Source organism: Orcinus orca, chromosome 20 (genome assembly GCF_937001465.1).
Source record: "Orcinus orca chromosome 20, mOrcOrc1.1, whole genome shotgun sequence".
NCBI lineage: Eukaryota > Metazoa > Chordata > Mammalia > Artiodactyla > Delphinidae > Orcinus > Orcinus orca.
The window spans coordinates 24,687,090-24,711,717 of record NC_064578.1 but is presented as its reverse complement, the minus strand read 5'-3'; the positions used below and the strand labels follow the sequence as shown (position 1 = coordinate 24,711,717).

Here is a 24,628-nt window from a genome sequence, read left to right as displayed (position 1 = left end):
GCAAGAACAGATTTCTCTGAAGGATAAAATGCATTTTAATGTGTAGATATTTTGTTAGAAATGGAAATGGCTACTGGAAAAAATCAAGAGCAACATTAAACACTAGATTAAAGATAAATAAAGTGAGAGTTAATGAGTTGTCTGTTAGACTTGAAGAAATCACTCAAAAGAAGGAAAGAGATAGAAATGTAGAATCATAAAATAGAAATTGGGAAATGGGAAAGAGAATGAAATAATTGAAGGGGAGCAGAATTTGCCACACCAAAATAAGCCTCTTTGGCATAAAGATTATTTTAGGTTAGTTATTTTTAAGAAACAGTAGACATAAGAGAAGCTCTGAAAACTGAAGAAGTTACTCTTTTGTAAGGGGACATTTACATGTAAAAGGGAAATCTTCCCTCTCTGTAATAGGAAGAGCAGGATGACTAAATCCTAGAAACTCCTAAGGAGAAAGCAGCAACTTAAATTTGCATAACAACCTTACCCTTATTGACTGTGCTTTTCCTGGTAGGTAACCTTCTATAACTGGCTCCCTCACATTCTCCCAACATCTTCTGCTGTCTTTAGCTGGAGATGGTATTTAAGGTGATGGCTGGGACTATTTCAGAGAGCTATTCAGTTATCCTGGGTATCTCCCATGAATACAGGAGGTATACCTGCTTTAAAGCCACTGCTTGTTTCTCCTTTGCTAATCTGTCTTTAATTACAAGGCTGGTCTCAGCCAAGTACCTAGAAGGGTAGAAGGAAAATTATTTTTCCTCCCCTGCATAGACTTACGTAGGACTTCATATATAGGGAAAAGGTAATATAGGAGAGGCAATAACAGAAAAGAAAATAGATAAGAACTTTACAACATTTTAAGGACAGAAATATAACCTTAGCTTGAAGAACTATACCCTATTCTGTGGAACATGAATAAAGATAAACCCATACCTAGACATTGCCTGATGACCACAGCAAAACTCCAAGACAAAGAGTTGTCTTAAACTTTCTGAAACATTGTCTCCTATCCTTAAGACAAAGGCTGCCACATATCTACTGGATGTAAGTATAAAACAAGATATAGAGTTCAGGCTATTTTTTATAAAGCTTACTTTTCTTAGCCTATTATAAATTGAAGTGAAATTCTTATTACTTTTGCTTCCCAAAAGAGGCTACAGGTAATAATTGAGGGAACATGAACCACAGTCATATGGCCTCTGAATAATAGCAATATGTAGAGTTGAAAAGGAAAATAATTATAGAGAGAAATAGAGATAGAAAAAGAGAGAAATTTAAGATAACAGGTTAAATAATTAGAAACTGATATCTGTTATCTTAGAGTCAAGATTCAATCTTTATGCTTTCCATTTTCTACTAAGAGTGAAGTTTATGAGTTCACCAAGGGAGAGTAACATTCCTTTTCAGAAAAAGAATTTGTTCTGAGAATGTTCATGTAAGGATCACTGAACAAGGTAATAATTGATCCCCTAGATTACTAGATTTGTCCAAAATATAAAGATTATTTTCTTAATCTTTGTGGTCACCCAAAACATAATATCAAACCAAAACCTTAACTGGCATTTCCCAGAATGGCAAATAGGGGCAGAATGAAAGGAGTGGGTGAGTTTAGGTATAGCATTCTCTGGTTCTTTTTGAATAAAAGGATGAAATTGGAGTATCTTAAGAAATGGAGCATATTTAAAAATAATAATATTGCCTAGGCTGGCTAATTCTCAGGAAATATTTGTATGATGACAGGGAAAAACTGAAAAATAGTTATTTTATTAAAAAATCCAAAAATGTGTGTACTTGTATTTTTAATATATTTCTATGAAACCGTATTTGAAATTATGTACCACCATACACAAACATTTCTTGCATGTATTTGTAATACTTTATATCACAAATTGCTAGGTGCATTTTTGAGTTTTAAATTGGGAAGCTTGATTTCAATGCCTTTTAATTTTCCACAGATTCATAAGGCATTGTTTGCCATTTCATTGAATAGTGTCAAAAATAGAGTAAGAAGAGATCCAGGTTATTTTCTTATTACATGAAAGAACTATCTAGGCTCAGAGATTTGGGAGACATTTGGAGATAATTACTAGGTCACTTGAGTCAAGATGCAAACTTTTCTAAGCGAAATGCAGTGCTCTATTAAAAATCTACATTCTCTGCCTGACAAGTGAAGTGAGTTGTTGGATGTAGAGAGAAAAGTTATGCTAATTTAATTATCTTGAGCCCTAAATACCCAATGGCAAAACTATCACATGTTGATTTTAAAATCAACCTATTTTAAAACCAGAAGGCAGTGTGGTGGCTTGAGAGTGAGATTTGAGGTAAGAAAATCCTGAATTTTAATCCTGGCTCTGCTGGACAATTTGATCAAATTATTTTACCAATAAATAAAGATGAAATATTTACCATGACCTGTAACTAGAGTTAAGTGAAATAAATCAAAGGGCCTCTCACTTTTTTGGGGGTCATGGCTACTACATTTTTAAGAAACTGGTTTAATTATTATTTATGTTCCCATCTACCTTAAAGGAATATCTTCAGACTCATCCTGCTTTACAAATTCTCTCACACTGTTCCTCTTTCCTTCCTTAGGTTTCTGTAACTTTTTAAGCTTACCTTTCTTTCACTTGGAGTGTTTCAATGTCCTCCTAAATTACTAGCTTGATTCTGGATTCCTTACCATTCTTCCCATTTCCCCATTCCAGAAATGAATTAATCTTTGTAAATTTACACTGATATAATCAAGTGTTCCTCATTGTTACAACACTTCACTGTTGCCGAATTGTCACTGTTTGCCTTATTGTGGCAGATTCTTCTCATTCTTGCTCCGAACACTTTCCTCAGAGCTTTAGTAAAATCACTAACCATTTTTGAAAACATCTTGTTCTCTTTTACAAATTAACATCCTGTGTGTGTCTACACCACTGTCCTTCTCCAACTGTAAACTTGTGATCTAAAGCCAGGTTTGACTGTAACATTCCCCTTGAATCAGTCTCAGGAATTCATACACACAACTCAGGATGCCTTACATACTCATGCAGCCTACATATATACTTTATTACAGGCCTTAGCCCATGCATAGTCCTCTCCTGTACTGTAATGAAGCCCCTTGATATCAGGAAGTGTTACTATTTGTGTTTCCACCCCAGGATTTGCAATATAGTACACAATCATTAATTGTCTCCTGTGCAAAGAATGAACTGAAAGCTACCTAAGATAGAATATGTACTTTCACTTCACTATGATATTGCTAATTTAAGGAAAATACTTATTTGCAAAGTTGTCTGTAAACAAAGAGTAAAAATGTAGGTAATTGGTTCCACTCTTCATGTTACTTTCCAAAAGTTTCCGTTGAGGGTAATGATGGCAAAGTTGTCCCAGCCCTGTAGGTTTGGAATGCAGTGATACTGCCACTCAGGGAGAAATTCCTTAAAAAGTGAACTCTGTGAAGCAGACTATACTGGGCAGTCAGCCTGCTTTGTAGATGACCTCAAAATCCCATAATCATTTCAGCTCACCTGGAAGCTCAGAGTTCAAAACTGAATGAATGTTTTGCCAAAGGTCAGAGAGTCTTCAGAATTTGCTTCTAAAATCTAAATCTCAGCTGTCTAGGAAAAAAATGAATAAAGACTCATTTTAATTAGGTGGCAGTATCTCCACTCCACAGAGGTCCATGGTATTAATTAAAGCCATGAGTTCAGGTTTGTCTCTCAGCTTTGAAATTTCAGTAATTTGACCAGGTTTGACTTGGAATGAATTGAAACTTTCTGAAGGGCTTTTATTTTGCTATTGCCATAATTCCAATTTCAGTCCTACAAAATGGGTAACACAAAAACATTACATTGTTTTTGAACTCTGAATGACATTTTATACTGATATCACATGTACAAATACTTTAGTAGGCTTTGCAAGTTTGGAACTAGATAACCATCACCTTTTCTGACAAGTCTACTTTCATCTAGTTGGTTATTTTGATCTCAGTATGTTCTGTGATCTTATAGCATTTGGTGCTCACACTCTCTTCTCTATACTAAAGCTCTTAATTGTCCCATAAAATCAGCTTTTTATAGCTCAAAAGTGGGTGCTAATATGTTAACCAACAAACGTTTAGTTAAACATAGAGACTACAGATCTACATCCTGATTTCATATTGATTTAAGTCAAATTCTTTCCCATTTGGTAGTACTTCCAGTCAGGGCTGGCCAGAGGCAAAATTGTGAAGTAGTTTAAACTGCTTTTAGCTGTATTCAGCTTTCTCTGAGGGTCTTTGTAGGAGGATGGATTTTTCAAGCTGGAGATAATCCTTTATAAAGAGAAGGCTCTTTACTCTCTAGGGGAAATGTAAGGGAAATGGCCACCAGTGACAGATGCGTCCTATGGATTCTATTTTATATATACATATATATATATATATAATGCTCACAAGAATTCTTTATTGAGAAATGTTTGGATGTAAAAGTATTAGGGAAGCAAAACTCATGCTGCAGTTTTTGCATTTCTTGATAACACCTCTGTGATGAGATGGTACTAATACAGTGGATTCAAAATCAATAGAAAATGGTCACTGCCCACAAGAGATGACAACCCAGTGAACCAGATAAGGTCGAAAGCTTGTAAATGGCCTTACAATGCAGGAAATACAATTATAAGGATGTGAACAGAAAGCTGTGAGAACATGGGACACTAAGTGCCTATCTACACCAATGTGAGGAAGTTGGAGATAAGTTTTGAAGAAATCCTTGAAGTTTCCAGGAAAGGCAAAGAGAGGGGATTGAATTCCCTGTGGAGAGAAGTAATTGCAGTAAATCCTGAAAGTTCCTGGCATGTACAAGGCACAGTTAATCTGTCCATGAGACAGCAGTATTCATGGAAGGTGAAGCTGTTAAGTCCCAGTTCAGAGCCAGATTAAAAATGATGAATGTATAGTGCCAGGCATAAGTAGGCTTCACTTTATAGGAAGCAGAGGATTAAAAGTTCTGCGCAGGTAAGTAATATCATAAACTCTGTTTTATTGAAGTTAATCTGTGAGAGATATGAGGCAAGGTAGGGGATCTGAAGTGAGGCTTAAGAGTTAATTCTGACGTGGAATTGTGTGGACTTGATAGGGTTTGTGTATACATGTATGTGTGTGTAGGGGAGAGGGCAAGCAAAGTGAGGATTAAAACTTGAGTTCATTGGAAGAACTGTTCTTCCAGATGCTAACTCAGATGCAAAAGTTCAACTTCATGTAGTTTACTTTGGAGGTAACTGCAGGAAAACACTGAATGATGAGTGGGAAATGACAAAGAGAAGCAAAGACAACTAATGGACGGTTCATTATCAAGCTAGCGAACGCTGCAGGTGGCTGATACTTAATTCTGTGGGGAGACTCTGGGAAACTGTATTAATTACCTAACTCAGAGTTATCTTAACTGAAAGGTAAGGAAGATGAAATATTTGTATAGGAACTCATTTCTGTCATTGTCCACCACTAGGGAGTGTTAATTTAACAGCACATTGGCACTCCTGCCTACCATGATTTGGAAAGGCTTCCAGCAATGAGAGAATAGGTATTGACAGTTGGAAATAGCTGGAGGAAATTTTAGTGGTAAGGTTCCAGGTATGTAGTGCACCAAAAGTATCTATAAAACCTATGATGGTTAACTATAGTATCTTCCAGTTTTGGTGTGGATCCTTCATTCTTTCTTTTTTAAACCTTTTCCCATAGCTCAACAGTATCACCAATATATATTTCCATTGCATACTAATCCTCTGTGTTCTTATACCTGTTGCCACTTTTTCTTTTTTTAATTTTTGAATATTATTTTATTTATTTTTTTATACAGCAGTTTCTTATTACTCATCAATTTTATCCACATCAGTGTATACATGTCAATCCCAATCGCCCAATTTGTGACAACACCCCCCCCACCCCCCCACTGCTTTCCCCCCTTGGTGTCCATATGTTTGTTCTCTACATCTGTGTCTCAGTCTCTGCCCTGCAGCCCAGTTCATCTGTGCCATTTGTCTAGGTTCCACATATATGCGTTAATATACAATATTTGTTTTTCGCTTTCTGACTTACTTCACTCTGTATGACAGTCTCTGGATCCATCCACGTCTCATCAATGATGCAATTTCGTTCCTTTTTATGGCTGAATTATATTCCATTGTATATATGTACCACAAATTCTTTATCCGTTTGTCTATCGATGGGCATTTAGGTTGCTTCCATGACCTGGCTATTGTAAATAGTGCTGCAATGAACATTGGGGTGCATGTGTCTTTTTGAATTATGGTTTTATCTGGGTATATGCCCAGTAGTGGGATTGCTGGATCATATGGTAATTCTCTTTTTAGTTTCTTAAGGAAACTCCATACTGTTCTCCATAGTGGCTGTATCAATTTACATTCCCAAAAACAGTGCAAGAGGGTTCCCTTTTCTCCACACCCTCTCCAGCATTTGTTGTTTGTAGATTTTCTGATGATACCCATTCTCACTGGTGTGAGGTGATACCTCATTGTAGTTTTGACTTGCATTTCACTAATAGTGATGTTGAGCAGCTTTTCATGTGCTTCTTGGCCATCTGTATGTCTTCTTTGGATAAATGTCTATTTAGGTCTTCTGCCCATTTTTGGATTGGGTTGTTTGTTTTTTTTAATATTGAGCTCCATGAGCTATTTATATATTTTGGAGATTAATCCATTGTCCATTGATTCATTTGCAAATATTTTCTCCCATTCTGAGGGTGGTCTTTTCGTCTTGTTTATGGTTTCCTTTGCTGTGCAAAAGCTTTGAAGTTTCATTAGGTCCCATTTGTTTATTTTTGTTTTTATTTCCATTACTCTAGGAGGTGGATCAAAAAAGATCTTGCTATGATTTATGTCAAAGAGTGTTCTTCCTATGTTTTCCTCTAAGGGTTTTATGGTGTCCGGTCTTACATTTAGGTCTCTAATCCATTTTGAGTCTATCTTTGTGTATGGTGTTAGAGAGTGTTCGGATTTCATTTTTTTACATGTAGCTGTCCAGTTTTCCCAGCACCACTTATTGAAGAGACTGTCTTTTCTCCATTGTATATCCTTGCCTCCTTTGTCATAGATTAGTTGACCATAGGTGCATGGGTTTATCTCTGGGCTTTCTATCTTGTTCCATTGATCTGTTTCTGTTTTTGTGCCAGTACCATATTGTCTTGATTACTGTAGCTTTGTAGTATAGTCTAAAGTCAGGGAGTCTGATTCCTCCAGATCCGTTTTTGTCCCTCACGACTGCTTAGGCTACTTGGGGTCTTTTGTGTCTCCATACACATTTTAAGAGTTTTTGTTCAAGTTCTGTAAAAAATGCCATTGGTAATTTGATAGGGATTGCATTGAATCTATAGATTGCTTCGGGTAGTTTAGTCATTTTCACAATATTGATTCTTCCAGTCCAAAAACATGGTATATCTCTCCATCTGTTGGTATCATCTTTAATTTCTTTCATCAGTGTCTTATAGTTTTCTGCATACAGGTCTTTTGTCTCCCTAGGTAGGTTTGTTCCTAGGTATTTTATTCTTTTTGTTACAATGGTAAATGGGAGTGTTTCCTTAATTTCTCTTTCAGATTTTTCATTTTTAGTGTATAGGAATGCAAGAGATTTCTGTGCATTAATTTTGTATCCTGCAACTTTACCAAACTCATTGATTAGCTCTAGTAGTTTTCTGGTGGCACCTTTAGGATTCTCTATGCATAGTATCATGTCATCTGCAAACAGTGACAGTTTTACTTCTTCTTTTCCAATTTGTATTCCTTTTATTTCTTTTTCTTCTCTGATTTCCGTGGCTAGGACTTCCAAAACTATTTTGAATAATAGTGGTGAGAGGGGACATCCTTGTCTTGTTCCTGATCTTAGAGGAAATGCTTTCACTTTTTCACCATTGAGAATGACGTTTGCTGTGGGTTTGTCGTATATGGCCTTTATTATGTTGAGGTAGGTTCCCTCTGTGCCCACTTTCTGGAGCGTTTTTATCATAAATTGATGTTGAATTTTGTCAAAAGCTTTTTCTGCATCTATTGAGATGATCATATGGTTTTTATTCTTCAGTTTGTTGGTGTGGTGTGTCACATTGGGTGATTCATGTATGTTGAAGAATCCTTGCATCCCTGGGATAAATCCCACTTGATCATGGTGTATGATCCTTTTAATGTGTTGTTGGATTCTGTTTGCTAGTATTTTGTTGAGGATTTTTGCATCTGTATTCATCAGTGACATTGGTCTGTAATTTTCTTTTTTTGTAGTATCTTTGTCTGGTTTTGGTATCAGGGTGATAGTGGCCTCATAGAATCGGTTTTGGAGTGTTCCTTCCTCCGCAATTTTTTGGAAGAGTTTGAGAAGGATGGGTGTTAGCTCTTCTCTAAATGTTTGATAGAATTCACCTGTGAAGCCATCTGGTCCTGGGCTTGTGTTTGTTGGACGATTTTTAATCATAGTTTCAATTTCATTACTTGTGATTGGTCTGTTCATATTTTCTAATTCTTCCTGGTTCAGTTTTGGAAGGTTATACCTTTCCAAGAATTTGTCAGATTCTTCCAGGTTGTCCATTTTATTGGCATAGAGTCGCTTGTAGTTGTCTCTTAGGATGCTTTGTGTTTCTGCGGTGTCTGTTGTAACTCCTTCTTCATTTCTAATTTTATTGATTTGAGTCCTCTCCCTCTTTTTCTTCATGATTCTGGCTAATGTTTTATCAACTTTGTTTATCTTCTCAAAGAACCAGCTTTTAGTTTTATTGATCGTTTCTATTTTCTTCATTTCTATTTCATTTATTTCTGCTCTGTTCTTTATGATTTCTTTTCTTCTGCTAACTTTTGGTTTTGTTTGTTCTTCTTTCTCTAGAGCATTTAGGTGTAAGTTTGGATTGTTTTTTTGAGATTTTTCTTGTTTCTTGAGGTAGGCTTGTATAGCTATAAACTTCCCTCTTATAACTGCTTTTGCTGCATCCCATAGGTTTTGGATCATCGTGTTTTCATTGTCATTTGTATCTAGGTATTTTTTGATTTCCAATTTGATTTCTTCAGTGATTTCTTGGTTATTTAGTAACATACTGTTTAACCTTCATGTGTTTGCGTTTTTTACGTTTTGTTCCCTGTAACTGATTTCTAATCTCATAGCTCTGTGGTCAGAAAAGATGCTTGATATGATTTCAATTTTCTTAAATTTAGTGAGGCTTGATTTGTGACCCAAGATGTGATCTATCCTGGAGAATGTTCCGTGTGCACTTGAGAAGAAAGTGTAATCTGCTGTTTTTGGATGGAATATCCTATAAATATCAATTAAATCCGTCTGGTCTATTGTGTCATTTAAAGCTTCTGTTTCCTTATTTATTTTCATTTTGGATAATCTGTCCATTGGTGTAAGTGAGGTGTTAAAGTCCCCCACTATTATTGTGTTACTGTCAATTTCCTCTTTTAGAGCTGTTAGCAGTTGCCTTATGTATTGAGGTGCTCCTATGTTGGGTGCATATATATTTATAATTGTTATATCTTCTTCTTGGATTGATCCCTTGATCATTATGTAGTGTCCTTCCTTGACTCTTGTAACACTCTTTATTTTAAAGTCTATTTTATCTGATGTGAGTATTGCTACTCCAGCTTTCTTTTGATTTCCATTTGCATGGAATATCTATTCCATCCTCTCACTTTCAGTCTGTATGTGTCCCTAAGTCTGAAGTGGGTCTCTTGTTGACAGCATATATATGGGTCTTGTTTTTGTATCCATTCAGCAAGCCTGTGTCTTTTCATTGGAGCATTTAATCCATTCACGTTTAAGGTAATAATTGATATGTATATTCCTATGACCATTTCCTTAAGTGTTTTGGGTTTGTTTTTGTAGGTCCTTTTCTTCTCTTGTGTTTCCCACTTAGGTTCCTTTAGCATTTGTTGTAGAGCTGGTTTGGTGGTGCTGAATTCCCTTAGCTTTTGCTTGTCTGTAAAGCTTTTGATTTCTCCATCAAATCTGAATGAGATCCTTGCCAGGTAGAGTAATCTTGTTGTACGTTCTTCCCTTTCATCACTTTAAGTATATTGTGCCACTGCCTTCTGGTTTGTAGAGTTTCTACTGAGAAATCAGCTGTTAACCTTATGGGAGTTGCCTTGTATGTTATTTGTCGTTTTTCCCTTGCTCCTTTCAATAATTTTTCTTTGTCTTTAATTTTTGCCAATTTGATTACTATGTGTCTCAGCATGTTTCTCCTTGGGTTTATCCGGTATGGGACTTCTGTGCTTCCTGGACTTGGGTGGCTATTTCCTGTCTCATGTTATGGAAGTTTTCGACTATAATCTCTTCAAATATTTTCTCAGGTCCTTTCTCTCTCTCTTCTCCTTCTGGGACCCCTATGATGCGAATGTTGTTGTGTTTAATGTTGTCCCAGAGGTCTCTTAGGCTGTCTTCATTTCTTTTCATTCTTTTTTCTTTATTCTGTTCTGCAACAGTGAATTCCACCATTCTGTCTTCCAGGTCACTTATCCATTCTTCTGCCTCAGTTATTCTGCTATTGATTCCTTCTAGTGTAGTTTTCATTTCAGTTATTGTATTGTTCATCTCTGTTTGTTCTTTAATTCTTCTAGGTGTTTGTTCTTTAATTTTTCTAGGTCTTTGTTAAACATTTCTTGCATCTTCTCGATCTTTGCCTCCATTCTTTTTCTGAGGTCCTGGATCATCTCCACTATCATTATTCTGAATTCTTTTTTTGTAAGGATGCCTATCTCCACTTCATTTAGTTGTTTTTCTTGGGTTTTATCTTGTTCCTTCATCTGGTACATAGCCCTCTGCCTTTTCATCTTATCTATCTTTCTGTGAATGTGGTTTTTGTTCCACAGGCTGCAGGATTGTAGTTCTTCTTGCTTCTGCTGTCTGCCCTCTGGTGCATGAGGCTATCTAAGAGGCTTGTGCAAGTTTCCTGATGGGAGGGACTGGTGGTGGGTAGAGCTGACTATTGTTCTGGTGGACAGAGCTCAGTAAAAGTTTAATCCACTTGTCTGCTGATGGGTGGGGCAGGGTTCCTTCCCTGTTGGTTGTTTGGCCTGAGGCAACCCAGCACTGGAGCCTACCAGGGCTCTTTGGTTGGGCTAATGGTGGACTCTGGGAGGGCTCACGCCAAGGAGTACTTCCCAGAACTTCTGCTGCCAGTGTCCTTGTCCCCACGGTGAGCCACCCCCCGCCTCTGCAGGAGACCCTCCGACACTAGCAAGTAGGTCTGGTTCAGTCTTGTATGGGGTCACTGCTCCTTCCCCTGTGTCCTGATGCGCACACTACTTTGTGTGTGCCTTCCAAGAGTGGAGTCTCTGTTTACCCCACTCTTGTCGAAGTCCTGCGATCAAATCCCACTACCTTCAAAGTCTGATTCTGTAGGAATTCCTCCTCCGGTTGCCAGACCCCCAGTTTGGGAAGCCTGACGTGTGGCTCTGAACCTTCACTTCAGTGGGTGCACTTCTGTGGTATAAGTGTTCTCCAGTCTGTGAGTCACACACCCAGCAGTTATGGGATTTGATTTTACTGTGATTGTGCCCCTCCTACCATCTTATTGTGGCTTCTCCTTTGTCTTTGGATGTGGGGTATCTTTTTTGGTGAGTTCTAGTGTCTTCCTGTCGATGATTGTCCAGCAGCTAGTTGTGATTCTGGTGTTCTTGCAAGAGGGAGTGAGAGCACATCCTTCTACTCCACCATCTTGGTTCAGGGTCCCTATAGCTGTGTCCCTGTTGCCTCTTTATAGAATTTTTTATTAAAGAGAAACCAGTTCCATTACTTAAAATTAAGTCATTTAAATTAGTCTTCATTAACTGTATTCTTATAGCTCTAACTCAGTGTAGGTTTTATCTTCTGTGACAACTCTGATTGGTAGCTGCTTCCTAGAGCATCATGATAAGAAGGATTCTGAGGCTTCATCTGAATTTGGAGAAAGGAAAGCTGTGGACAGGATGGAGTTGGGTGAAACGCAAGCCAAATACTTGCTATTTACATTAGCAATTTATGTTTCCCTATATTAGTTTTAAAAATCATGAAATACTTACTTGTCTGCCCAGACTTGAGATTGAGGACAAGATCTTATAATTCTCTATGTACCCAGTGGTTAGGACATAGTAAGAAACTAACAAATGTCTGGTTAGACTTTTCTAATAATGCATTCCAAAAAAATGTATCCCTGTATATTGTCTGTTATAGTTGCATATTGCTGCATATTTTCCTGCATATGTCAAGGTACCAGAAATATTTGACCTTGTATTATCTCAAAGACATGTCCTCCTAATATCTCCATAATATCTTCCTAATAGCTCTGTAATTATCTTCCTAATAATTTTTGTTTATGTTAGCACTCATGAGCAAAACATCTTCCCCACCCCACCTTGAAACACATATAATACACACATAGCACCCTAGTGGGCTTGATGCAGAACAGAGCTAATTAAGATGTTATACAAGAGTGCTAAGAGTTTTTTCAATACAGGAATGAGGCCAGGCAATTAATTAAAGATTGAAAAAGCATAATACAGAAATGATTAGGAAAAGAATGTACCAGAAACCAAGTAGGATAAAAGGTTGGAGGTCAGTACAGAAAAGCAGTTCAAAAACATCAGTATACTCTGAGGCTTCCTGTCACATCATGTTACGTGCAGTCCAGGCTTATAACAAGCAGCCTCATCAGAGTCGTAATGATCATTTGCCAGCCAAGATCATCCTGCCACTTTGTGTTTGCTTTTACCTTGATTTTACCTGAGAAGAAAATGTTCCTAATTTAGCAGAATGGCTTAAAAACATGAACTTTGAGTTAGGAATACATGAAGTCAAATATTTACTTCAGATCTTTTATTCCTATTGACTGAGGGTAAGTTTTAGTTTTTCTGCTCCTCTCCCATTTTTTCAACTGACAAATGGGGCAATATATACCCCTTATGTTTTTAAAAGTTTTACTTTGTTTCATTAAAGATTGAATGAAAGAGAAGTTTAAAGAGCTTAGCAAAAAGCATTTAGAGATGATTTTGTTTGCTTGTAATGAAAATTTGTGTCTCTTTGCACTGGGTGGGGGCGGTGGGGAGAGAGCACGATCACATCGCTCAGCCTAATAGAATGAACACCAAAGAGATGTAATATCAGGCAGCAAGGTCAAACAGCTAATATACCCTTTTTTATAATGCCAGCTCTATTACCAATTATCACAAAACATTTTGAGCAGTATAGTAGAACTAACTTGTATGTTAAATTCAGACATTAAACCAAGGAGTCTTATTTTGACTGAGAGCTGGGAGAATGGTAAGAAAAAGTGACAGTAGGTGCTTTAACAGAACTATATCCACCTCTCTGAGACTTAGTTGTCTATTTGAATAACATACTAAGATCTCTGTACTATCCAGTTGGTTGTATGAGCTATATAGGTGATCCGCAAATGATGCATAGAATTTTTGTGGCACTCATGGAATATTTACTGTGTGTTAAGTGTATGAGGCATGACTGTTGAGGCTAATTTAAAACACATGTTCCCTTCTATTGGAAAAATATAATTATATAATCCATTATTTTACCTTTCTTGCCTGGACACAAAGACTTTGAAAGCTAAACTTAGTTCTCAGTCACAGTAAGTTATTTTTCTCTAGATCTTAATGTTCATGCTTCCTTTTCCTTTCTAGGACCCAGAGTTTTAATTTCATTTATATATTCAATCAGTTGTGTTAAAGACGTGTCTTGTTTCCAGAACTAAGATGATAAGTGAGAAGGCAAATATTATTGCTACCCTCATGGAACTTTCACTTCAGTGTATCTATGACTAAAATTGTTTGTGGAGGTAGTTAGCATATATAAAGTGCAGAGAAAGTATATCTCCAACCAGAGGATATATATATATTTTTGGCTGCGTTGGGTCTTAGTTGCGGGATGCGGGATCTTCATTGAGACATGCGGGATCTTTCTTTGCGGCGCACGGTCTCTTTCTTGTGGGGGGCTCCAGGGTGTGTGGGCTCTGTAGTTTGTGGCACCCAGGCTCTCTTGTTGAGGCGCGCGAGTTCAGTAGTTGTGGCGCGCAGGCTTAGTTGCCCCTTGGCATGTGGGATCTTAGTTCCCTGACCAAGGATTGAACCCACGTCCCTTGCATTGGAAGGTGGATTCTTAACCACTGGACCACCAGGGAAGTCCTGAGAATCATTTTATGTTTTTTTGAAAAATAATAGAAATTCACATGTATACATACACATACACATAGAGACTTTATCATGGTTTGCCTTCTTAATTGGGATTTCCTTCCATTTTTCTGTTGATATATGTACAAAATAGCCATGTTTTGTCCACAAGAGAGAATGATGTCGAGAAGGACAGTGTTCTTGGTATAGCCATCTCATAAAGATTTATTCTCTAAATTGATTGACCTAGGATAATCCCTGAATGATTAAAATCTGTTACCCTTCGGGTCTTTTATTTTCTCCTTAACTTATTGTTCCCCCTGTGTATATTTACTACTTTATTATGTAGACCTTGGCGTTCTGCAAAACGCCTTGTAATAGGTAGAGAAATATTATTGGAGATATATATATATATCTCTCCAATATTTTACCTTCAAAGGAAGTGGTTAGAAGCAAAATCAGCCTTTATTTTTTTGCTTAATTTGACCAGTCTGGCTGGTAAATGGGGCTCTCTTTCTTCTTCGTAACAATCTTTGTAGCATATGGCATCAGCTATATTTTATAGGAAAGGCAACTGAGATGCTGCGGGTAGTAATTCACTTAATGTTTTACAGCTGGTCAAAGACATTAGTATTTATACTGCTCAGATCCTTTTTATTTTCATTCTTTGCCTTTTATTTATTCCTTTGACAAGTATTTATTAGGGTCTTACAATGGGCCATACATTGTTCTAGACTGTTAGGATACGTCAATGAAAATAAGAACAGACAAAAATACATTTTTTATGGAGTTTATATCCTGGTGAGGGGAGATAGGCAATTAGAATAAGAAAAATATATATGTCATGTGGTTATGAGCGTTACAGAGAAATCTAGAAAAGGGATGGAGAACCACCATGGTCACCTTAAGAAGAAAATATGTGACTAAAGACTTGAAGAATGTGAGGCAATAAAAAGATCCACACATTATCTGGTACCCAGAGCACCAGACAAGCACTTTGTATTTTGACCATTAAGTCACCGATCTCAGAACTTACTGTATAAGCTTGGAGCAGTCACTTCTTTTCCTTGTTGTCAGTTTTTCACCTAGCACATCAGTGTGTGTCCTAATTTACCTCCAATATTCACCTTATGTCATGACTCATTTTAACCTCTGTCCTCTAGACTGGATGATTTGTTCTCTCTCCTTCTCTCATATTTCTTTCTTAGTTTTACTTTCTTCCTAACATTTATCCACTCTTGCTAATTTCCCTAAAGCCTAAGTTCTTTCTACTCATGCACAACTATACACCTATAATCACTTCACTTATTTAAGTCACACATTCAAATTGTGATGAAAGCCTAGCAAAAATAAAGAGGGCAAGCGTTTTGAAAATTGTTTTATAAGGCTGATGCCTGATTCCCTTTCTAACATTCTGTCTTTATTTCTTTTAGATACTGAAAATATGCTAATTTCCGTGGCAGATATACTGTATATGTTTGCAAAAAAGGGGCAGTATGCTCAGCTGCTATGGAGGAAATATTTTGATAGATACCAGCTTTTTTAACCTAATTACACAGACATAACTAATTTTACCCATCAGCAATGCATAAGTTCATTGCTGTTACTGACACATGCCCAAACTTAAAGTACTTCCCCAAATCATGCATTAATATTTGCTCCATTAAAAATAAGGAGTAAGAAGGCTTTTTCAACTAGTTGTTTTAACGGTCTATAGACCATTATCATAGCTACCAATTTTGAATGCCTACTGTGTGCTAGGAACTATCATAGGCATTTCTTATACCTTATTTCAAGCCTTTTTTTTTTTTTTTTTTTTACAAACCTTAAAGGTATATGTAACTGTATCATATTGAAAGCTGAAGAAATAGAAATCCACTTTGTTAAAGAATTTACCTGGATTGCTTAAGACCACTTAATTTATACATAGTCTCCTTGGGATTTGCAGAAAAACAGACAGATTTGACCTACAGAAAAGGGCAACCACCAAATTTACTGTATCCATTCTTTTAAGAAATGACTGTTTATGGAATTATATTAATTAAGCATTCAACTTTGTTTTGTGATTAAATTTGGGAACTGATTTTGACAAAGAAACTCAGGGAACGATGAGAAGATGGAATGGAGAGAAGCAAGGCATATATGGAATTTTAGAGTCATTATGGTTCTAACTGCATCTAGTGAACATCTATCAGTAGAAAATATTTGTAAACTGCATACGACACAAGATTGGCTCTGTGCAATTTTAGTATATTAACTTCTCAAAGATCTCCTACATTGTGTTATGAAAATAAATTATTAAATAAGGTAACAGCTGTTCTATAAAATAATAGTAATACTAATGTTAAAATAAGGTGTTGTGGGCTCAGTTTTGAGAAATGCTGTCTAATCCTCCTGACTCTCCTTTGTTGACTCATGATACATACTAACTGTCCAATGACTTGAATGCCTTGTAGTGAAGAAGTTTATTTTAGGCAGTATCTCCCCCCCACAAAGATTTTAAAAATGTTTTTGAGTATGAATCACATTTCTTCCTATGAAACAAGTAAACACCTAATAACATCTTCTAAAGTATAAGCATTCAGTAGAACAATGTGGTGTGGGAATTGTGTGAGGCCAAAATCTTCAGCCTCACATAGATGCCTCTCACAATTTGACCTCCTTTATATATACTTACTGCTCTTCACTATACTATGTTATTTCATAAAATAACTTAAAAAGTAATTTTGATTGTGATTAGTACAGCTGGTTTGTTTACATAGCCCAATTATAACCTCTCAGGTAAGAAAATAAAGTCTCTTGGAGACCATATGGAATAAAGAGTGGACATTGAGATATAAATTCAGTTCTCCTTCTGAAACCTGTGTTGATCTCCTTGTGTTACCGAAAATATTCAGTTCCTATAGAGAGAATTCCTAGCACAGTGTAGGACACATAGCCACTACTGTTTATTAAGGGACAACTATTATTTCCATCCCATCTTTAAAACTGGGATTTATTTTCTATATGGAGGATGAAAACCTTGAATTAAAAAAAGTTTATTTTCATATTGTGATGGTTAATTTTATGTGTCCAGTTGACTGGGTCATGGGGTGTCCAGATTAAACATTGTTCTGGGCGTGTCTCTAAAAGTATTTCTGAATGAGATCAGCATTTGAATCAGTGGACTCAGTAAAGTATATCTCCCTTCCCAATGTGGTTGGGCATCATCCAACCCACTGAGGGCCTGGATAATACGAAGAATGCAAGAAAGAAGGTTATATTCTGCTTCTTGGCTGCCTACTGGATCTGGGACATTGGTTTTCTCCTGCCCTTAGGCTAGGATTTATACCTTTGGCTCCCTTGGTTCTTAGGCCTTTGGGCACGAACTGAAATTACACACTGGCCCACGGCCTTTCCTGGGTCTCTAGTTTGCAGATGACAGATTTTGTGACATTTCAGGTTTCCTAATCATCATGTATGTCAAGGCATTGGCTCACATGATTTTATATATAGATATAGATATATCTCTTAAAGGTTCTGTGTCTTTGGGAAATATTGGGAATACACATACTTAATCACAGATACTTGAAGAATGTTCTCTAGATGAAAATATAAAAACATTTATTGACATGAAGACAATTACTACACTGTAGCTGATGGAATACAATGAAGTCCAATCCCATTGTCCTCCACTCTTCCCCTTACTTATTACACTTGATAGCATTGAATGGCTTGTCACTAATTCAGACTTTATACTCATTTGAGAAATAAATTTTAATGATTCAGGTAATGTCTAGTATCATGTTTCTTTGACTCACAAGCGTGGAAGAATTTTTTAAATGCTTAGAAGAACAAACTCTCTGAGCTACCTTAAGTGCAAGAAAAACACAAATTACAATAAGATACTATATAAAATCATTACCAACTCTTTATGCATTAAACCTAGCCCATAAAAAACTATTTTCTCTGTGGGAAAGAGAATGGTGTGTGTGTGTACACATGCATATATATGTATACATACATTACATATATATATACACACATATACTAAGCACATTTTTTTCTCTGTTACATTGAAAACACTCATTTTATAATTTGTTGAAATTTTTGGAAATAGATAAAATTAGAAAAGGAGAAAATATAAAGATGATTATATCACTCAGGCACCCATTTTTTTTAATTGAAGTATAGTTGATTTACAATGTTGTGTTAATTTCTGCTGTGCAGCAAAGTGATTCAGTTATATATATATAATATTATATATAATTCTATATATAATAGTTTGCAACTGGTAACCCCAAATTCCCAATCCACCCCTCCTCCACCACCTCTCCCCCTTGGCAACCAGAAGCCTGCTCTCTATGTCTGTGATTCTGTTTCTGTTCTGTAGATAGGTTCATTTGTGTCATATTTTAGATTACACAAATAAGTGATATTATGTGGTATTTGCCTTTCTCTTTCTGGCTTACTTTACTTAGTATAATCTCTAAATCCATTCTTGTTGCAGCAGATGGCATTACTTCATTCCTTTTTATGGCTGCATAGTATTCCATTGTATATATGTACCACATTTTCTTTATTCATTCATCTGTCGATGGGCATTTAGGTTGCTTCTGTGTCTTGGCTATGGTGAATAGTCAGACAACCATTTTTGACATGATTTCTTCTGTTAATCTCTTTCTAGATGGAATATCTATATTGTATTTCAGTATTTGTTTTATTAACAATTAGCTTGTTTGAAGTTAAATTTTAAAATAATTATGTTCCATGCCATTAAATTGTTCCTAAAGATGATTTTAAATGTTGTATGCAATTGCATATATCAGATGTGCTATAATTAACTTAACTATTAACTCATTTTAAATAGAAAGACTATTCTCATTTTTTCACTATTATAAGTAATATGGTGGACCTTTTCATTTCTAAAAGGTCCCAGAAATTGAACACTGATTCAAAAATTGTGAATTTTTGTTAAGGCTGTGTCAAAATATCAATTAACATTTCCTTGACATAAATGTATCTTAAGTAATTGAAATTGATATTTGATAGTTCACGAATATATGATAATACATACTTTTGATTGATGTGAGATGCTTATATTTGAAAACATAGAAGCATGTTATTAATCATAATTTTATATTTCAAGGCACTTTGAAAATTATTTTGTACATATTTGTCCTTGATACGTAGTTGTTGAATTATTACTCCAGGTATTTTAATTAATGGGATTTTATGGCATATTCTTGTTACTGCATAGCATTTAGTCTGTATTTCATCAATCAAATATAACCAGTGCAGGGTAACATCATTCCCATGAATTGTGTGTAGTCTGGGGCTCTACATACAGTAATCATTTTTAAGGTTGAGATAAAAATATGGGCTACAAATTTTGATATTCCCATCCTTGTTTCACTTTTGTGTGAAATCCTTGTGCGACATTAGAAAAGTCACATTCCCTCTCTGGTCTTCAGTTTGCCCAATAATATTTATGTGGAATAAGTTATAGAATAGGCTTTCTCCTCCAGCCTATAACTCATAATTTGTTTACCTTACTTTAATGTTTATGTAGAAAGGACAAGTTTTTGAGAAATGCAGTTTCCCTATTCAAGTATTAGCATGAGATTGATTTTAATGGTTAAATTTTAACTGTAATGCATAATGTTTCAACATCTTGCATGTAAGTGCAAATAAATTATCATTTATAGTATCTAAAATTATATATTATTTAAAATGACTAAATCTTTTTTTTTAATCCAGTTTTTTTTAACATCTTTATTGGGGTATAATTGCTGTACAATGTTGTATTAGTTTCTGCTGTAAAACAAAGTGAATCAGCTATATGTATACATATATCCCCATATCCCCTCCCTCTTGCATCTCCCTCCCACCCTCCCTATCCCACCCCTCTAGGTGGTCACAAAACACCGAGATGATCTCCCTGTGCTATGCAGCTGCTTCCCACTAGCTATTTTACATTTGGTAGTGTATATATGTAAAATGACTAAATCTTAGGGGAAAATATCATTCACCATTATTTCCACTATATTTTTGAGCCATTTGAGCTAAAATAAATCAAATTAAACTCTTTAGTACATTACTAGCCTCCAAAAAACAATTTCTCTTTATTTCACCAGGTCTGTGCTGTTCTTTTAATGATGGAATATGGCAGCATGCTTCTAAAACTCTTAAGTGCACCGTTTTCAAGGTTTTTCACAGTGGGTTGCAACATCAGATATCTATTTCTAGAACTTCTCCACTTCAGCTGGCTTCCCACACACTTTGGATGGTGGAGATTATTAAAAATTTAAGCAATGGAAAAACACATTTATATTTAAAATCAATGCAATATTTTAAGAATCTCTCTCTCCAAAAAGTTGCCTTAAAAATTAAAATACGTAAGTTTCAGGCTGGGGTGGATTCTTAGGTTATCTAATCCTTAGTAGGTACGAATGTTTTCTCATAGGTGTTTCCCCCACCTTTTCTTGAATATAGTCAGTATCTGAAATCTCTAAAAGCTGTTTTCTCTTTGCTGGACAGCTCAACTACGACACATTTCCTTGGTTTGAGTAGAAAAATCTCCATTTAGAACCTTTCACATTGATTTTAGTTCTCCAAAACTTCTCAAAGCATACTGTAGTCTTACACATTCCATAGAAAAGATATGTTTCTGAAAAACGAAATGTTTTATTTGATTGAGGGGTAGCACCTCACTCTGCTGTTTGCATAAAGAACAGTCCTTGCCTTGTCACACACCTATGCTTCCTTCCATGCTGTTTGCGGAGGCTGAAACACCTTCCTGTTTTACCACTCCCATTCTCTGAACTCATTTCAAATTCATCCTCATCCTTTAAGAATTTGCTGAAATATTCTACTTCTCTGACATTTTCCTTAACTGACTCATGAAAATTTTCTTCATTATCACACCTTCCCTGGAAAACAGAAAACTATCTTGTTTGCCTTTGAATTCTTCAGTGGGTTTTGTGACAAAATGGATGCCCCCTCATTGTCTGAGTGAGTAAAACTTAAATTTTCCAGACATCACCAAGGATGTCAAAGTTAATATCTACAGGTGTACTTTTGAGTTTAAACCGTATCATGCTACCACTTTCACTATCCTTAGCTTGCAATTTGTGGTTCAGCCTAGGCAGGTTACAACAAAAAAAACAGCATAGGTTTCAGCAACATTTAAACCTAGATACAAAATTTTGCTGTGACTTCAGGCTGGGGGAAGATTTGTTTTAAAAAATTTTGAGTTGGAACTGTAGCGATGGGTATCATTGAGTCAAATATTAGAAAATATTACAGCTTTATGTAATGGCCAGTGCTCTGTATACTAATTGGCTTATTTTAAACCATCTATTTAAAGCAGGTAGCACAGCACCTGACACTTAATAAAGGCACATACATGTAGTAATTCTTTAAGAACACTTTTTAAAATAGGGGAAAGTCAAAGGGAAAATCTGCCTTTCGTGCATCATAGTGGTTTTGTCTTCATTTTGGAGGAAAGAGAAAATGGACTGCCTATTACTTGGCACCTGTGTATTATGGTAACATAATCTGCATTGCTTTGCAAACCACACACCATTCAAAGGGAGCAGAGAGCCCCTTTTTACAGGTCAGTTCAGCTAATTCCAGCACTTCATCTTCTTCAAGCCTGCCTCCCCAGTCCTCAGCATCATGTCTTGCATTCTAGCATTTGCTACTTAAGATAAATAGATGAATAAATAAATGAACCCTTGCCTTAGCCTTATCAGGATATGCATCTGATTAACTTTTAAAGTCCTTTTTTTGTCAGGACAGATAGTCAAATTCATAGGCACTTCAGGTTTTTAAAAAAATGAAAAATAGAAAAGAAGAAAGAAAAAGACAATCTTAATACATTTATTGGTATTACAATAAAATTAAAAATATTAATATTTTCCCAGGCCTCCGTGTATGGTCTGACATCCTCTTCACTCTCCAGCCTTCGTGTCACATCATTTTCACTTTTCTTCTCTCACACTTTTAAATATCTTCAACCCTCAGGTCTCTCCCTTCTGCTTGGAATTGCTTCTCCCTTATCTCTCTCTATTATCCTTTTCTCTATTGCCTGGTTAATTCCTATGTATTCATTATGCATGTCTCTCAAATGTCAGAGAGGATATTTGGGGATAGTTTTCTGGGTTCTTTATTCTTGGTTGGATATTATAGTTATAAGCTCTTCTCAAAATGCATTATTTTCCCTTCGGAACACTTAACCTCAGGTTGTAATTATTTGTGTAATCATTTGAAGTCTTTTGTGTAATAATTTTAAAGTGTTTTTTTTTTCATCTAGATTCCAAATTCCGTAAGAATAAAGTCTGTTGCTCTACCCTGACCATAGCAAATCCATTGCCTCACATGGTATGTAGTTAATAAGAAAAAATAACTTAGTAACCAAGTGCTAATGAAGAAAGTAAAAACAAACAAACACCTCCCAGCTACTTGGGTGGCTGCATATGAGATGTACAGGAAACCTCTATGTGGTTTAACAACTTCTATGTTCCATGCTTTCCGTCCCCCCAGAGGAGCTATACCCCTATAAGCAGTGCTTAATTTAAAAAACTTACGTAAATATATTAGTAATGAGAAAAGTTCATTACATAGTAATTTGTTTAAGAAAGATTTGAGATTGGTATTTAATTCAAATTTTGAAAGTCAGATTTTATGAATAATTTTAATAATTTTTCTCAGTTTTCATTTATTTGCCTGCTTAGCTCATTTTGGCAGATGACATAACAACCATAGCTTATATCATTCTGAAGTAGCCATAGATTCTCTCTTAAAAAAATAAGAGGTCCACTTTTTTGCAAAGACAGTGTTCCTCTGTTGCCTTCATCCAGTAACCCCTAATGTCATCATTTCACAAATTTTAGTAAATGTCCTCTCGAAGACCAAAGTCATTTTAAAACAGGAAACTTGCAGTTGGCTTGATAGGGAGCTGCATGGAGAATAATTCTTAGTGAAGTTTATCATCAGGTACCAAACTTCTTTGAGCCTTAATCTGCCGTGGGGGTTCATAGAGAAAAGCCGTCGCTGTAAAAGCAGGCAACGAGAACCACTTTGAAGCATCTCTGTCTGTATGCTGTTAAAACACTGCAGAAATGGAGTATCAAGACAAGGCTGTTTACAAGATTTTGTACATGCAAACCTACTCATGCTCAGGAAAAAAAAAAAAGCCTTATTGACTCTGGCTGCCTTGAATGCTTGTAAAAACATAAGTACTTACCAAATCCTGGGATTTTCAAGTTAATACTTGAGATGAGGGGAGGACTGACTCACTCCTCAAACACACACACACACACACACACACACACACACACACACAAATACACACACACAGAGTTTAGAGCTACATGGTCTAATATGGTAGCCACTAATCACAGGTGACCACTGATCATTTCAAATATGGGTAGTCCCAATTGAGATGGGATGGAGGATATAAATGTAAAATACAAATTGGATTTCAAAGACTTAGTCCAAAACAAGGAATATGTAACATCTCATTAATATTTTATATTGGTTACATGTAGAAATGATTTTATTTTAAATATAAGTTAAATATATCATTAAAATGTATTTTAGCCCTCTCTGTTTACCGTTTTAATGTGGTTTCTAGAAAATATAAAATTCCATATGTGACTCACATTGTATTTGTTGGATACTGCAGGCTTAAAGACCATAGTGTAACAGAAGAAAAAACAAGCAAACAAACAAAACCCCCCAAAACCATTGACTTGGAGTTGGAGATCTTTTCAGGAGACAATAAAGCATAATGGTAAATAACACAGGTTCTGGCATCAGATTGAGTCATACCACAATTTTTTTCATATACTAAAATTAGCCCTATGACTTTGCAATTATTTATAGAGCACCTACCAAGTGTAGGGCTGTATATAAGATTAACACAAATATCTAACCAAATTCTCCAGCTTAAAGAAGATAGAATTCATCTACATAATTAGGTATGTGGGCTTAAATTTCAGCCTGTTATTTTTTTTTTTTTTGGTTAGACATTTCTTCATTTTTAAAACAGGGATAATAATTTCTACATTAGAGGGTTTTGAAGACTAAATGAGATTAATACTATACAATGTAGGAGTATTAATAAATTTCAAAGTGATACCCTAGCTAGCTCATGCTTTTTAAACTTTTTTCTTTTTTAAATTGAAATATTTGATGTAGAATATTATATGTTAACAGTGTACAATATAGTGACTCACAGTTTTTAAAGGTTATACTCCATTTATAGTTATTATAAAGTACTACTGGCTATGTTCCCTGTGTTCTACAGTATATCTTTGTAGCTTATTTTATACATAGTAGCTTGTACCTCTTAATCTCCTATCCCTATATTGCCCCTCCCCACTGGTAACCACTGGTTTGTTCTCCAAATCTGTGAGTCTGTTTCTTTCTTACTATATTTACTAGTTTGATTTATTTTTTAGATTTCACATCACAAGTGACATCATATTTGTCTTTCTCTGTCTATTTCACTAAACATAATATC

The 24,628-nt window shown here is 35.8% G+C and overlaps 1 long non-coding RNA gene across 1 annotated transcript; it reads left to right on the top strand.

Annotated features, from left to right (window-relative positions):
- The first annotated feature begins 1,409 nt into the window (after positions 1–1,409).
- On the top strand, positions 1,410–23,849 carry LOC125962687 (uncharacterized). Its single transcript, XR_007474221.1, has 3 exons — positions 1,410–1,454; positions 22,415–22,482; positions 23,789–23,849. It is a non-coding gene; the product is annotated as an uncharacterized LOC125962687 (long non-coding RNA).
- Positions 23,850–24,628: the final 779 nt, after the last annotated feature.